At 36.6% G+C, this 16,002-nt stretch overlaps 1 protein-coding gene across 1 annotated transcript in view; it reads right to left on the reverse strand.

Annotated features, from left to right (window-relative positions):
• The window catches only part of DCUN1D4 (DCN1, defective in cullin neddylation 1, domain containing 4), a 30,756-nt gene extending 21,017 nt beyond the window's left edge, over positions 1 to 9,739 (reverse strand). Inside the window, exons 1-3 of the mRNA XM_010282679.1 lie at positions 9,724 to 9,739; positions 6,957 to 7,027; positions 5,959 to 5,998 (exon numbers count right to left, since the gene is read on the reverse strand). The gene's annotated coding sequence lies outside the window, so the exon portion shown is untranslated. The remainder of the gene's footprint in view (positions 1 to 5,958; positions 5,999 to 6,956; positions 7,028 to 9,723) is intronic.
• Positions 9,740 to 16,002: the final 6,263 nt, after the last annotated feature.

Raw genomic sequence — 16,002 nt, forward strand, 5'->3', positions numbered from 1 at the left:
GGGAGAGCAGGGGAAGAGACATTCAGCAACCACTAGGGGAAAAATAAGTGGCTGGCTCCATCATTTGGACTGGATAGGTCTCAAAGAATGAAGGTCTCCAAGTAGGAAGCAGCCAATTCAAGACACTGTTGCCAATCAAGTGGCAGTCTTTCCCTCCCCTTCTCTCAGCTACATACTCCTGTCTCTGGTGACTCTTCAGTGTGCCAATCCAGCTGACCAAACCTGTAGATAATTAACCCAAGCAAAAAAGAATAACAGCTTTCTGTACATTAGCACAAGAAAGAGCACAGGACCAGCCCTTTTGACCACAGCAAGTCATTAAATTGCCTTTGCTGTCTCATGAACACAGCAGGCTAACACTCCAGGCAAAATCTTGTCCTATTTTCATATACTGCACATGGACACCTGAGAAAGGTGTGTGTACAAGAAGCTCAAAGAGCTATCAAAGCTCTAAGTGTTATGCAGAGAATTTTAAAAGGAAAGGAAGAGAGAAATGAGGCATAAAAATCCACACAAAGCAATGCCAAAGACACTTGCAAGAAAATATGAAGGACTCTAGCATGCCTCAGCTACCTTCTCTTAACTTCAACAGCATCCAGGTTTAGCTATGCTTTATCAAGATGTCCACAAAATCTTTTATTTTAAATCACAGCACAGACTTCTTTTTGTACACCAAGGGAGCAGACTGAAATCAGAGGCCCAATTCCCAACAAACACTAACAGCAATCTTTTGCTTACCTATTCTTCGTATCTTTGAAAGTCTCTCTCCTGTTATAGGAGAAACACATGTAAGGAACCTTACAGCCTAGGAGGCTTTGCTACATGTACTTTATTTTAAACATGCACTGAAACTGTTATGCATATGAACGTATGGATTTGTCTAGTATTAGGCAAGATGTTCAAACCAGTTTTTACATCAAGATGAACTAATTTGGTTTCAAGTAATAAAGCTTTTGCACTTAGTATGCCTTCTTTGGTTTTACCTTTATATTTGTTTCTATTAAGAAGAAAATGAATCTCTCTAGTTCAGGAAATACTCTTTCCAATTCAAAAATTCTTCATATGTATATAATTTCCCTCCCCTCCCTCTCAAAGCTCCCCCACCCCAGTATCCTCTCAGGAAAATATGGTCATATCTACACTATCTTTTAGAAACAAAGTTTTAAGAGTATTGTAAATTCAAATTATAATTTAACTAGTTATCAAAAAACTTTCAAACATTATACTCCAAAAACTACTGTCACATGAAAAAAAATCATAAAGGCTGCATCAGAAGAATATATTTCTAGATGCACTGTCCAGAATACCTTACAAAAGGAAATTAACAATAATAGTATTTATCATCTTCTCATCAGTATCAAATATATTTGAAACAGGTAGGCCAGAGACCATCAAAAACTCACAGTACACCTGATGCATTTTACTACCCAGATTAAAGAAACTAAGGAACCTGACCTGCTGAATGTCATTTGTTCCATCTGATTATGCCTGCAAATTAATGATACCGCAAAATTGTATTCCCGTAAGTCATTGAAAATGTGATGCTTTACGGCTTTTCAGATCAAGTTTCTAAAGACTCTGCTAGTAAGCATTTTTTGAAAACCTACACAAAATAAAAATATTTCAGATGACAGCAGAACTTAACAGATGGCTACAGACAGCCAACAGACTCAGACACACACTAAACTTAATAAATGAAAATGTGTGCTAATGAACACCTTATTTTGGAAAATATGTATGTACATAAGTACAACCTGTAGCTATCTCATTCCCTTCAGAGCAATCTGATTGTTTTTAAATTGCCTTCCTATGTTAAGGAAAAAAAAAATCTATGATGGCCACAGGCATTGGATGCTGGTAAAATGCAATAAAAACCACGCCCCACCCCCCCACCCCCCCCGGTTCGCCCAGTTTACTAGTTATTTGATTGGGAAAAGAAATATGCAAGGCCTCTGTGAAAAGAGAAGCATAGCAAAAGATGAAAATAAAAGAAATTAAAATTAAAATTTAAAAAAATAAGAAAGTAAAAATAATACAGTTATAGAACAGGAAAATCATTTTGTCAGATCTGCAACCCCACACAAACCGAAGAATTTAACCCAAGAATTCCTGCTTCAAGTCTTTTCCTAATTAAATGATAGGGCATTTTAAGGAAGATCGCTGAACTGGGTTTAAAGGCTTAAACTGATAATAGAATTCACCATAACCCAATTTCTCTAATGACTCATACGAAAAACTTGTACCCTTTCTTGGTTTGAATGTATCTAGTTGCAGCTCTCAAACTGACAGAAAAGGGAAGAAAAGAGATAGCTCAGAAATTGGTAAGTGGCTATTAAATGCACATGTACACCCCCCTCACACACAAACACACACAGACACCAGGTAGACAAACCTATTGTACATGCTTTCAGAGATTTAACATCTTAGTAATTGAGGTTTGGACCACTATGCCTTAACTGTTGAATGATCTCTAAACTACTAGAAAAACACAGTACAAGAATGTTGCTTTAAAAGTATTTCTTTTTGTTACTAGAATCAGTATATTGAATTTGAAAGGCAGTTACTATTTCCCTTTAACAAACCCTGGAAGTTAAACCAGCAGAATATTTCTACCTTTAATTTCCATCTAAAGGTAAAAATTATCAGAGTTCGGGGGGGGGGGGGGGGGGGGTGTTTAAATTCTTGCCATTTCTTATTTTACAGCATAGCTCACTAAGTATCATCAATATTAACCTTTCCTAGACAGAGTTTTCTAATTCTAAATGTAATTTCTATGCCTGCCTTTCACAACTGATTTCAGTTCTCTCAAAGGTCTGATCATCCGCCAACAAACATGCTCCCTCTGACTTCATGCAAAGTTTGACAGGAACTTTACTTACCGAGTGCAGTTTTTCTGATGTGATTATCTTCAAAGTTTCTTACTCCTGGGTCTTAACTCAAGAATGGCAGAACCCTCCTAGTTCTCACTGTTTTTTTGACACTTGAAGCTAGCATTTGCAAGGTAGAGCCTCCAAATGACTGCTGAATAGGCCACCATCAGCCAAAAGCCTGCCGAGTATAAATGTTGTTTGCCAAACGCTCTATTCAGTACTTCCAAATTTGCAGGAGACAAAGCTACCAACAGGAAATAGCAACTCGAACTAAAATTCACCCTAAGAAATTTAAAACAATATGCAAGATAGTCACCACAAGGGAGGGACACTCCTAGAAGAGCAACAAAACCAGAACAAACAAACAAACAAAAAAATAGGGGTCAATAAATAAGAATTCTACAAGCTGTGTCCCTACAGAAGTGATTTACAGACATGCAATTTTCACCCTCTCTCTAGAAAATGCCTGTGAATAATCCTGTTCTTCTGATGCTTACGAAGAGAGATGTTTCAAAGGAAAAATAATTAGAAGCTGTGAATGCTGAAGCAATTGGAAAGATATAGCTGCTTGCTTAATGATGCAACAAGACCACCACAAGCACCATTAACAATCATCATTTTTTCAGATACAAGATGAGAAAACTAAGATACTCATCAAAACATCAAACAACTTGCAATCTTGCTGTAAAAGGAAAAATCATCTTCTGTATCTTGAATTCCACACTACAGAATTGCTTTGGACTCAAGAGGGTTTTCTTCTCTAAAATAACAAAAAAAATTAGAGGCCAAAGTATTTTTCCGCCCCTTACAAGCTTCAAGAACAGCAATGAAGCCTTGGTTTTGTTGAAGACATTACCTCGTTCTTTTAAACAAGCCAGATGACAACAGGAAGTGTACTTTTACTTGTAAAGACATTTCAGTCTGGATAGGCAATTAAGTCACAATTTAATAACCAAATCATGACTTTAAGCTATTAAAAAGTTGCTAGATTTGTAGTTATGACATAAAACCAATTACTATTTCAATTTCTAGAGAGTTTTCCAAGTTAATGCACATACATACTAGAAGAAAAAGAAATCATTTACAGAATCTGAATGCCTGCTTTTCTTACCCCTACAAACAGCTGGAAAGGCACAGGCCCACGACACATTTACAGTCTACCTTATTTTTCAGATATATATGCAAACAGAATGCCAACACATTTTATAACACTGTAATCATTACAAGTGACTGGAATTTTGAAGCAAGATCCATCTTAGCTCCCAAATCACTGAAGGAATTCTGAAACTGCCACCCTCTAGCTCTTAGAAATTTAAGATCTGGTTCCAGAAAAGAAATCTGTCTAATACTTAGAAAAGATATAGTTTGCTTTAAGTAATTTAGATGTCCAGTACATTTATTGTTAGCTCAGAAACAACTGCTTTGAAATATGTGTAATATGCATTAAAAGCTCATTATAAGTATTAACGTAAAATTGAAATACTCAGGTTTTTAAAATAGCTTTTAGAAATCTCAAATTTAGATATTCATTTATTAATGCAAATAGCAGGGACAACAATGTAATAACATTAACCAGGATAGTTATGTCAGAAAACAAATAGAGTCTTTAAGGATAAGGCTTACTCCAGAAAATTCAGAATGTAAAAAAAAAATAATCTTTAGATGGGTTTGGCAACACTCAAAGAATCTTTTATGATGGAGTTATTAACATGACTTTCAAATGAGTTCTGGACATAGAATCTCAAATTCACACCATCTATGCAGTTCTATAAATTGCATAACAAAATCAATAGGTCTTGACATGTCTTACTATGCAGTCAAGTAATACTGGAAAATAGAATTTCCAAAAATTTAGGCACAACCAAATCAAATAATTTGCAAACATAATTATTTTTAGGTTTACATAACACTGTCCAGTAACGTTATTTCAGAAGCGTAAAGTCCCATGCAGTAAAACCTCTGATCGTCTTTAACTACCTGACTCAACCTCTTTTGCAGGAGTTTCTCATTTACATGATCAGCTTATTTCAAGTATCAAATCACTAACTACACTGAAGGAAAACATTCGACAGAAGCCTTTTGTGGCTAGGGTAAGACAGTTCAACAATGAAACCAAGTCACCTGCCACAGCATGGCGGAGGGTACTTAAGCCCTAAGTGAGCCCTGTACGATCTCAAACAATGCAGTCCTATGCATCTCTTCTCATTGCTCTAGGCTAAGAGTATGCTAGATTTATAAGCGTGTCCCAGAAATCTCCAGGAGGAGCTGACAGCTCTCTCCACTTCTTTAAGTGTTCAAGGTAACATCAGCAAACATAGCCAACACCTCAGGAAAGAGAAAAACTTTGAGACAGATGGTAGGACAGATACAGTCAGTTTTAAAGAACAGTTCTGCTGAGTGATCAGGGCTTGAAGCCAGTAAGTTATTTTCCTTCCTCCTTTAGGTATCACGCCTGTAACACAGAAAGGAAGGAAGAAAAAGAAATCAAGGAAGATGCCAGCTCATAAGTAACAAGCACGAAAGGAGGTAACAAATGTTGCAAGATACCAAGTCACAAAGCACAAATGCTGATGAATCAAGAATGGCAGCAAGCTAGTACCAAGCACCTGAGATGAAAGCCTTAAAAAATGATGACATTTTATTGAACAGAAACCATATTTGGACTAATAAATAGCCCTTAGACACTGACTGAAAATCTGCACAAGAAACAGGAACAACCTGCATCAAAACTACTCAAGAAAAAAGCAGGGTGGTTTGGAGCACAGCATTTAAACTCGGTCACAGGCATCACAATAGCCACAAGAGGTCTTGCTTCTGCTCTGTTCTCACTAACACACTTTCAAGAGTCAAAACACTGTAAGAACATGGATATTCTGCTAGTCTAATGGGTTGAGTCCAAGGAGTGAGAGAAATTTTTCATGAAGTCTTCTAAAGTACTTACACTATGAAACAGTAAAATGACAGGCACTTGTTTTCTAAAACTCCTTTAGCTTTCTAGACTATAATTTTCAATGATGTCAGAGAGACTTCTTTGACGATGCATGTTTAAACTGTTTCAATCTATTTCTACTACATCCCTATTAAATACCTGTCTGGTGATCGTCTTGACCAGCGTCCTCTGTCAGATTCTGCAAAAGAGTAGGAATGATATAGTTAAACCAGATGGTAATCTTCATTGTTCAGTGATGTTTTTAACCTCTATTTTATATTAATATTCATCTTAATTACTTAAGGAGCATCTAGCTAAGACTGCAGAGCCTTTGTGTTTTCAGATCACATTTATCTAAAAAGTTCGCCTTGCAAATTTATCTAAAAAGTTCAAGCATAATCTTAAAAATCCAAAAATACTTTTCAAATTATTTATTTATCAAAAACATATCAAACTGTGTTTCAAGAGTCGAAATAACTATCCATTGGATGGGGAATTTGGCATTGTTGTATTGAACAATTCCATTAATAAATGCAGCATTAGAAAGATTGAATTTACCATTTACCACAGAAATGGCTTTGCTTAAGGATAAACACACACATTTGTCCTAAAGAAAACTGAATAAAAACCAACTGAAATCTTGCAAACAGGTTACTCCCTTCTTTAGGCAGTGTCTTTTCCACTAAATTTGCAGTGTACAAGCAGAAGCCATACTGGCATTTCCAGCTATGGCTGCAGTAAAACAAATGTAAGTGCACAGCGAACAAGCAGGGAGTCTTCAAAAAAATCCTGCTTCACTCTTTGCGTGCTTGTAAGAGGACAACTTGGTCATTCAATATGTTTTGCACAAGAACTGTAAGAAATTGGATAATGGTGGTGATTATCATTATTTGATACATCTAGGAAAGCTTCTTCTATGGAGACAACATCTAAATGCAATGTTGCAGTGAACAGTGCTCAAACTCCACTCTGACACCCAGAGTATCTTTCACCTTTTACTAATATTGCTTATCTCTTAATGGATTCAAAACCAACAGCTTCTCATACAAAAAGACAGTCATAGTTTTTAAAAGTGTAATCACTTAATGATTTCAATCACAAAACATTCTGGACTAGAGCCCTAGCTATTCTGCTGAGAGAAAATGGCAAGTCATTACCAGCCTATTGAGGGTGTGGTAAATCTTGTGAATATTTGCCAGTGTTGATAGGTGAGAATTCAGTTGAAAATCTGGAAGGGGGGGGGGGGGGGGGCAGAAAAAAAAGAAAAAAATTTTAATTTTCTCATTTCCAGCTGTAACAACTGAGATCTTCACATGCCCAGGTCGTTTAATAAAATCATCACACTACTATAAAATAAAAGCTATCTCAACACTTTTTCAGTATCAACATTTTGAACACAGAGTGGAATCAGTAAGTGAAATCTGCAAGGGATATCCTACATATGCATTTTTCTTAAGGCATGGATGACCCTCAGCAAAATAGAACTATAGCTAAATACAAAATTATATTAAGAAAACTAAAAAAATAAATATTTACAACTTTTTTCCTTTAAATTGGGTATCATTATAATTTCCATGCTACCCAGTCCTTCTGTTCCATCTGTTCCAAAATCAATTTAAGTACCATGTAAGATTCTAAAACCATTACTAAAAATGCTAAGTTTCAAAAGAGATAATTTTATTAACACGCACATACTTCCCTTTGCACTAATTTCCTTGCAAAAACTAAGAGACTGGAATACACTTACACAGTTGAAACATGACTTTTGTATAATGAACCAAAGTTCACAATACAGCAGCTGTTAAGACCAGAGCCAATAACATCAAAAATAAAATATTCTGATACTTCATGAAAGAAACCATACCATAGCGTAGATGTTAACTTTGCTTCCATGCTCCAAAAATAAAACACTTGAGTTTGCTTCAGTTGTGAAAAAGTGACAAACTAATTTTTCTCTATTCTTTTAAATCTGCTATTTTTGCTACAAATGTGTCAAGGACAAAACTGGAAAATAAGTTATTTACCAAAAAAAAAAAAAAAAATTTAACTGTTGTCCAGCCACAGAGCATGCAAACCAACAAGAATCTCAGAAGCTGGACACACACCAGCTGACAGAGATCAAAGACAGCCATACAATATTTCCATTTGAACTAAAAGTATATTAGCTAACCCACTAGAACTTGTGAGCAAAACCACTCTAATTCAATAGAGACATGTACTACATGACAAGCAAAGTATTTCAAGCAAAATTCTTCCGTACGTGAAAAGCTGTATATGCCTAGTGTCACAGCCCAGTTAATGCATTAAAGCATTTCTACTGTGAGACATTTGGCTTTGCCCAGTAGCTGATACAAGATGCAAGGAAGGTCAAAAACATAACTCCCCCATTTCCATCCCTAGCATTTCAAACAAGTGCTCTCAAAATACACTTAAGATGCCCCAGAATCTAAGGCTAAACAAAAGTCATCATTAAATGTCAGATCCCCAAGTCAGTGAACCACACTGCTATGAAATTGAAAGTGGATCTGAAGGAATTGCCTGCTGTAATTGTACTTGTTACACACATAGGAATGGAATTCTCTTGTCACAGTGAATAAAAAAAATTCAAAAGATATCTTTAGGATTCATACATTTTATTTATTAGAGTATCATTTCACTAATTGCTACCTATTTCTTAATATATTGTTCCCAATCCACCACCACAGCAATACAATTTCTGTAAGTCAGAAATGCCAAAGATGGTGTTTCCAACTTCAGATATACTTATCTATATGAAGTCAAAGACAATCCAGATCTTCTTACCAAGATACAATAGCAAGATCTTGCATCTTGAACAGGGTGCTAGATTTGTTCCTGCATTAAGTGCTCAGTAAAGTTCCATGTTTGCTAGTCAAACAATACTAAACATATCCATTCTGCAAATCAACAACCCCAAGTTTCTTAGCCAACCTTCAATTCAACATAAAGGAATTTAAAAAAAACAAGTGGGGGGAAGGGGGTGGGGAAAGCACATAAAAGCCATTCTGAGAAGGGCAAGATTTATTTTGTTAACTGCCAAACCACACTAAGCTTTCTGGAATATTAGTTTTAAAATTTCCCTTGTTGTTCAGCCTAAAATTTACAAAGAACATGAGTCTTTAGAGAAACCAGTTATACCTGGAGGTAACACGCTGAGGACATTGAGCAAATATTTTATCCTAAACTACTATTAAACAATAATTTTAGATGGTACTCTTAAAAACAACAGAAAAAAAAATCTTAAAATTAGGATTATATAGATTAGGTATTGCCTTTGAAATAAAACATTCCCAGGCACTTCAAAACACATTATGTTTCACACATCCACTGTAAATACACTTACAATTTTAAACTGTTACTTTCAAAAACAGGTTACATCATTATGACGGACTTAGAGTTACACGAATCTATTTTACAGCTCTTGTACAACAAGCACCACATCTTAGCTCCTCAAAGACTGGTTTATCCATATAAATACAGAGGACCAGAGTCCAAAGTTTTCTCTATTCCACAGGGGAAGCTTGCAAAGTGGGGATATTATCCAACATCAAAAACGGGCTTCTTTTACAGTAACTGTTATAAAAGCCAATACAAGCAACAGCCAATGAATACGGGAAGTTAAGCTACAGCTGAGATCACCTTCTGAACTGGACACAGTGTTTTTGGTATCTCTAGTGCAAGGAAGATACACAAAGTATCCTATACCATTGAAAAGGAATATTTTGAAAAAAATGTTTTTGAAGAAACAGAATCCTAAAAATGATACCTCCCATGCTCAAATAACACCGTCTTGAAAATTAGCAAAGGGACAATGGCATAGTCAACATGACAAACAGGTGATTCAACAGCTCGCTGCAACTGCATGCTTCTGCAACATGCTCTCTCCCCTCCACAGTACTTCCACACTGGCTGATGCAGCCTCCGAGTTGTGCCTGCTGCCTTGGTCAGCCCACTACCCCAGGGATATTATCCACAAAAAAACACAAACCAGCCAAGCAACCCTGCCAGCTCAGTGGCCTGAATCAGCTCACCAAGGAGATGTACCACCAGCTGAGCAGAGTTAGAGCAAGAAACAGGAAAGGCCCTCCCAAGTGGGAGGAAAATAATCTCCTGTGTCAGCAGCAATGTGTTAAATCTAATGAACATTCCATCCAAGCCCCACTATGAGAAGAGTGATATACATCACATGAAGCTACACACTCAACAGCTGGTTGTATGAGCTTTACATGAAGAAAGCCATCGTGTGTGAAGTTATTTTTCACCGGAATACAGGAGTTTCAAAGCACATTAATTGGTCTGAAAATAACTTTTTTTTTTCCTGCAGAAAAAATATTTTACAGCAAAGTAAAACACAGTTTATTGACCTGGGATCAGAAGAAGGAAATTTGCTTGCTTCGTGAATACTGGAGAGAGATGTGCTAGAATGCTAAGACTTTAAGAGGTGTATGTCAAACAAGCATATGTATTTTGTCGATTAAATTATTGCTGATGCAGATGTTAGGTTATCTTTAGCAAGGATTGAAGCAACAGAAATTCCAAATGGTATTAAATACTTGGCAATAATTCAGAATGTAACTGCTAAATTAAAAAAAAAAATGAGTAAAGGAATTGCAAATCCAGAATCCAGAAAGGAAAGAAATGCCAAAGCCAAACTAGTACCACGGAATTTAAGCCTTGTCTACAGTTTATTGTTAACATTAAGTGTTAAAGTCTGGCTTAGTCAATTAGTCACAATCATATACAATATAAATGTAAAAAGCAAACAGTTTAAAAATAACTTTTAAAATATTATAGATTACGGTGTACACTATGGACCTCACAATTATAGAAAAGCAAAAGAAACACCAGCTAGCTGGGCTTGCTTCCATAATGAACTAGACAAAAATTGTTCTACAACCCTTCATTAAGGCAAACATATGAAACTCAATGAACAACCAAAAAACTCAATATATCTTAAATATAAGCAAATGTTACAGATGAACACAACTTGAATACTCTACTTTCCTATCGTAAATGAAAAAAAAACCTTTAAAAGTCAAGTCAAATTTTTTGTCAGAGAGAACAATGTATTGCCAAACTATTCAAAAGAAACCAAATGAATACCTGAAAAAAAAAAAAAAAAAATTATTTCTACCTATGTGCCTACTCACACAGACATGTACATGCCTGAACCAAAACTGTAACTTAGTTCCTGCCATCAAAATTATCACTTTAAAGCTTGGACAAAACACAGCTACAGGGTGCACTACAATCTGCTAAAAATCTAGTAAAAAATTAGCAATAGCACTAAACCAGATCAGAGTTGACTCCAAGTTTCCTTTAAAAGCTTCTACATTGTTTTTCTGAGCAAAGAGAAAATCTATGCAAAATCTCACAGTAACAGTAGGCCTAAATATATTTATCCTAGACAGACATGCCATATAAATGCTACAGATACAACTCTATTAAAAATTAACTAGAGAAGTAGTCATAGTCGTAATTGTTATTGCTGCTAAAATATATCTGACAGCACAAATACTTGTACAAATATTTATACAATTACAAATGGGTAATTTTCTGTAACCTTCTCTGAAAAAAATTAGGTAGAAAACACATACTAGGCACTCACTCCTGAAAATTAAAATGCTATGTTTATGCTTTCACTTTTATTTAATTGGTTTCCTTGTCTTGAAATAATAGAACTGGAGAAAAGTTGTAGCAGTTCAAAGTACTGTCATCTTAATTAGTTTTAAATAAACTTTACTCATCCAAAAGAGAATAATTTAATCTTCTGTGAACTACACCATTTCATGCTCTATAGTGTACTTACAGAATTATCCTAACAGTAAGACAATTTGTATTCGTTAATGAACTTAGAAGTTCAGATCCGAAAGCTGCAATTCGTGAAAGCCTCAATAGTTACGTTGAGGAAGCAGAACTTCTACACTCTTTACGAAGTGCAGAAAACAAGAGAAAAATGTGTGTTGGTTTTATTTTCATTTACACAAAAACATCACAACACACCCAAAAAAATGAGGTTCCCAAACTGCAGTAGAGAGCAGCTAGGAGCTGACTCTGCATTCCTGTCAAAAATGGGATTAAGAATTCTTTTCCAATGTGCTTATAGCTGAACCCGCACAGGCAGTGACACCCTCTAGCTGGGGCAGCCTGCAGAGGAGACCTCTCTCCCAGTCCGTGACGTGAGAGCAAGCACACAGGCAAGGGGAGGCAGAGAACAGGCTTCTAAAGTAGGGTCTCCCTTGATTTGGTGGGGCTAAACACAGGGCACTATCCAGAAAGTAAGGAAGACAGAAGTGAATTCCAGCCTAGACAGTGAGGATATGCAATGAAATGGAAAAAGAAGTGGGATGATCCATCCCAGTTTGAGGAGCAACAGGACCTAGCCATTAGAGCTAAAGACATGGTGCTGCAGGACGTTTCTCCTGCACGCACACATACAGAGCTGCACCAAGCTCACAGTTACTGCTGACAGCAGCGGTATCCAAAACTACAGTTGCAAATTTGTGTATATTTTCCAAACACAACAGCCTACAATGTTCTGAGCAAAAGAGTGATTTAAGTTATAAAAACAAAAAAAAAACAAACAAAAAACTGACCCAACTACAAAAAAAACCCAAACAACAGAATGTGGTTGAAGTGACAACACACTAAACACTGATTTTAAGGTCAACATTCACATTCAACTCTAACATTTGGTATTACCACATGTAATCAGTCACTCACTTTATCTGCAACAAAATATTTTAAAATTACTGCATGTTACATACATAGATAAAAGCATTCATTCCCCCCCCCATAGGAACAAATCCTTATTCTACCTAGGTATTTAAAAAAGTACCCTGATCTGAAAGCTTGTTTACAGAAAGAGCTACTGCAGTTTAAAGTTCACTGGGAATTTTAAAGCAATTTAAGCAGTCCAAAAGTTGTGTAACTGTGATTTTAGTTTGAATGCATCTCCATTTACTTTAAACTGACTCTGAACAAAGAAGAGCTATGCTAACATATGCTATACGAACATATAGGTTTAAAAACCCTGCATACTGGCTCATAGGGGTCTTTAGGGGGTGGGGGGGGGTGTTGGTTGAGTGGTTTGGTTTTTATAGAAAAGACCTGACACTAAGTGTATTTCTGGTGCAAACCAATTGTTTCTGGTGCTGCAAATACCACTGTGTACCTACTAAATGTATTTGATAAGCATTCCTAATGTAGAGTCTTACCAGAATATAATAAAGCTGGAGTGACCAGCCACAGTTGGAAAAGAATGAGTAAAATGAGTGGATAATTAGAGCTAATTTAAATCTAATTCTAAAGCATCTATTACCAAATCAAACAGCATTTCAGTGATTTTGTGTTACTCAGGCTGTGAACAGACATTCTTTCAGTCTACGATTCCAGCACATAGGAAACTGAGCTCAAAGCAGGTAAGACAGAACCAATTTTACACCCATTTGATACAAAGTGTTCATCTAGCCTAACTCTTTTTGAATTAATATTATGGTAGGATAAAAGGTGTCAGTGAGTTAATTTTGCATCATCAACTGCTATGGCCCGAAAGTTCTTTGCCAGCACTACTCAACTTCATGCCAGATTAGGTGTCATCTGTCATGCTACAAAAGGCATAAAGCTAATAAAAACTTTGTATCTCGTACTCTAGCTAATTCAGCAGAAACGCAACCCTGTCAAGTACGCACTACTAGGGTATCCAGCACCATGCAGAGCTGGTATACATCACAATGGGTCTGCAACAGCCTCGGAACAGCTACAGCAGTCAAAAGCATTACTGTCCCAGCTGTTAGTTTCTTCCTTTCTGTCAAGAATTACAGACCCCATAGTCCTGACAGCAGCACAAGTCATGGGCACATTCCCTAATCTGTTTCAGGCAAAAATCAGCCGTGTCAGTTTAGACAATTTAAGTAAGTGGCAAGAGCTAACCCAGATACATTTGTGGATTAGAGAGTGCTCCTACAAACCACTTGACCAGGAGAGCAAGGGAAGCAGTAATCTACAGCTAATGGGCAGTAATGAGCAGCTGCAGTAGACAAAGTCCCACAGTCTGTGCAGCCACACATCTGCATCAAGTGACACAGAAGCATGTGTCACACTAGCTGGCTCCCGAGGGCAAGGTAAAGCCTTGCAGCTCTAGCAAGAATATATATACACACACACACACACACACACTATATATAGATACACACAAACAAATATATATATATATATATATAAAAATATAAAAACACTCTGCAAACTGGTAGTTATTTCTATCTCTTCATGAGCCAAAAGCAGAAATTCTGTTTAACCTCAGACCTATGATTTTAAATAAAACAACTTAATTGGACAGGGTAAGAAAAGTGCTGTCACATTTAAAATAAGGGTTCTGCTTGAAGCCCTTGTTAGTACTTTTACTTATTGTAGAAGAAATAGCCACACTATTAAATCCTCTATATTTAAATTGGATACAAGAGTTGTACATTTTCATGGGATGTACTGTACTTCTTAGTGAAATCCTTCTTGGCAAGCACAGGACAGTCAAATTAAGCATGTTTTCCTCTTCTGCTTGAAGACACAAACAAAACTAGGAAATAATGCTTTGGAAAAACCCAAAGTCTTTGTTTTCAGTATCTCCAAAGCAAGGGGGAAAAAAGTAAAGAAAATATAGGATTAATAATTCACTTAAAAGTTAGTACAAAAACTACTCAGACAAAAATAAATTTGCATCAAGTGCTGGAATTACACAAATGAAATCTCATCCTGATAGAACTGAACTAAGAGAAGCAGTGAGAGGAAGACTGTTTACTTGCCTAACTCAACTTACCACACGGCCTTGCACAGAGAAGACATTTCTGATTATAGTTACTGGAGTTGCAAGAAACTTTTAAGCAAATGTTTGCAACAGAAAAAAGGAAAATTGATGTTTCGCACGTAATATGAAAGGTATATATTCAGTCTTAGAAAGTAAAATTGAGACTGAGCAAAAAAAAAAATGTATTAATGGAATTTACATCATAAGAACAGATAAGAATCCAAGAAGGCTCAAAAAGAAGGCTCAAAAGAAATGTTCAATCAAGAAACAATCATAAGCCAACTTCCATATGTATAAAGATATGCTATGAACACTTCTTGTTTCAAGCATTTAAATCAATGGGGAAAAAAACCAACTATGAAGCTACAGATAATTAAGTTATTTAATTTATAAAACATTCCTATTTAAAATAACATATACAAGGCCATGAACTGCCAAAAAAAAAAAATTTATTGAGGTGGAAGATTCAATCATTCCAAGGGACACTTTAAAGAGAAGCTAGTAACAGCTGAAGGCTGAGAAACAGTACTACTCTTGTTTTCTGCAGAGAAATTACAAAAAAAAAAAAAATCACTGTATAGCATTCAACATCCTACAGAAGTGAGCACTGGAATATTTGCAACTGTAGCTTACATGTGTATAATAAAGACCTGCACCTTTTTTGGGACAGGGCACATGACAAAAAGACTGAACAGAAGGCATTTTCTAGAATAATTACCCTTCATTCCAACATGAACAGTTATTTGTGCTTTAACGGCAGCCTTAACCATCAACATATAACGATACATAAATACAAAGGTAAAATAAACCAGAACCACTGAAGAAATTATATAACCTTATGAGTTAGAGACTTTACCAGGCTGCCCCTGTCCAATTTCTCATTCTGAGAAACACAGGAGGATTCAAGAAAATCCAGGCCCTATGCAACATTTCTTTCCATAATTGCTTTCAGGACTTTGTCCAAAAGTCAGACCATCATTCGTTAACGTATGATCAAAGCTTCAATTTCCATTATCTTTCCCATAAGCAAGTTCTGCAGTAATGAAGTGTCTCAGGGCTGCAACTCCTTGCACAGTGAGAACACGTCCCTGGGAGATTTCACAGGAATCGGAAACATTGTTCTGCCGAGACAGCTTTGTGCTCGGGATGACAGCCTTATCGCTCCAGCACAGGGGGATGGAGCCTATTCCCGAGCCCCACACCTACCCCACAACCACGCAGGTGTGTAATCCCCCCACGACAGGCAACCTGCCTACAGCATACGGTCCCTCCTGCTCTAAAACCAGCGCCAGAAACTATATTGCAGAGACAAAGTCCCTCCCTACGCTACCCCAAAACAGGCTTCCCCCCGCTCCGAAGCCCAGCGGCTCCCGGGGCTCCGCGCC

Source organism: Phaethon lepturus, unplaced genomic scaffold, assembly GCF_000687285.1.
Source record: "Phaethon lepturus isolate BGI_N335 unplaced genomic scaffold, ASM68728v1 scaffold1442, whole genome shotgun sequence".
NCBI lineage: Eukaryota > Metazoa > Chordata > Aves > Phaethontiformes > Phaethontidae > Phaethon > Phaethon lepturus.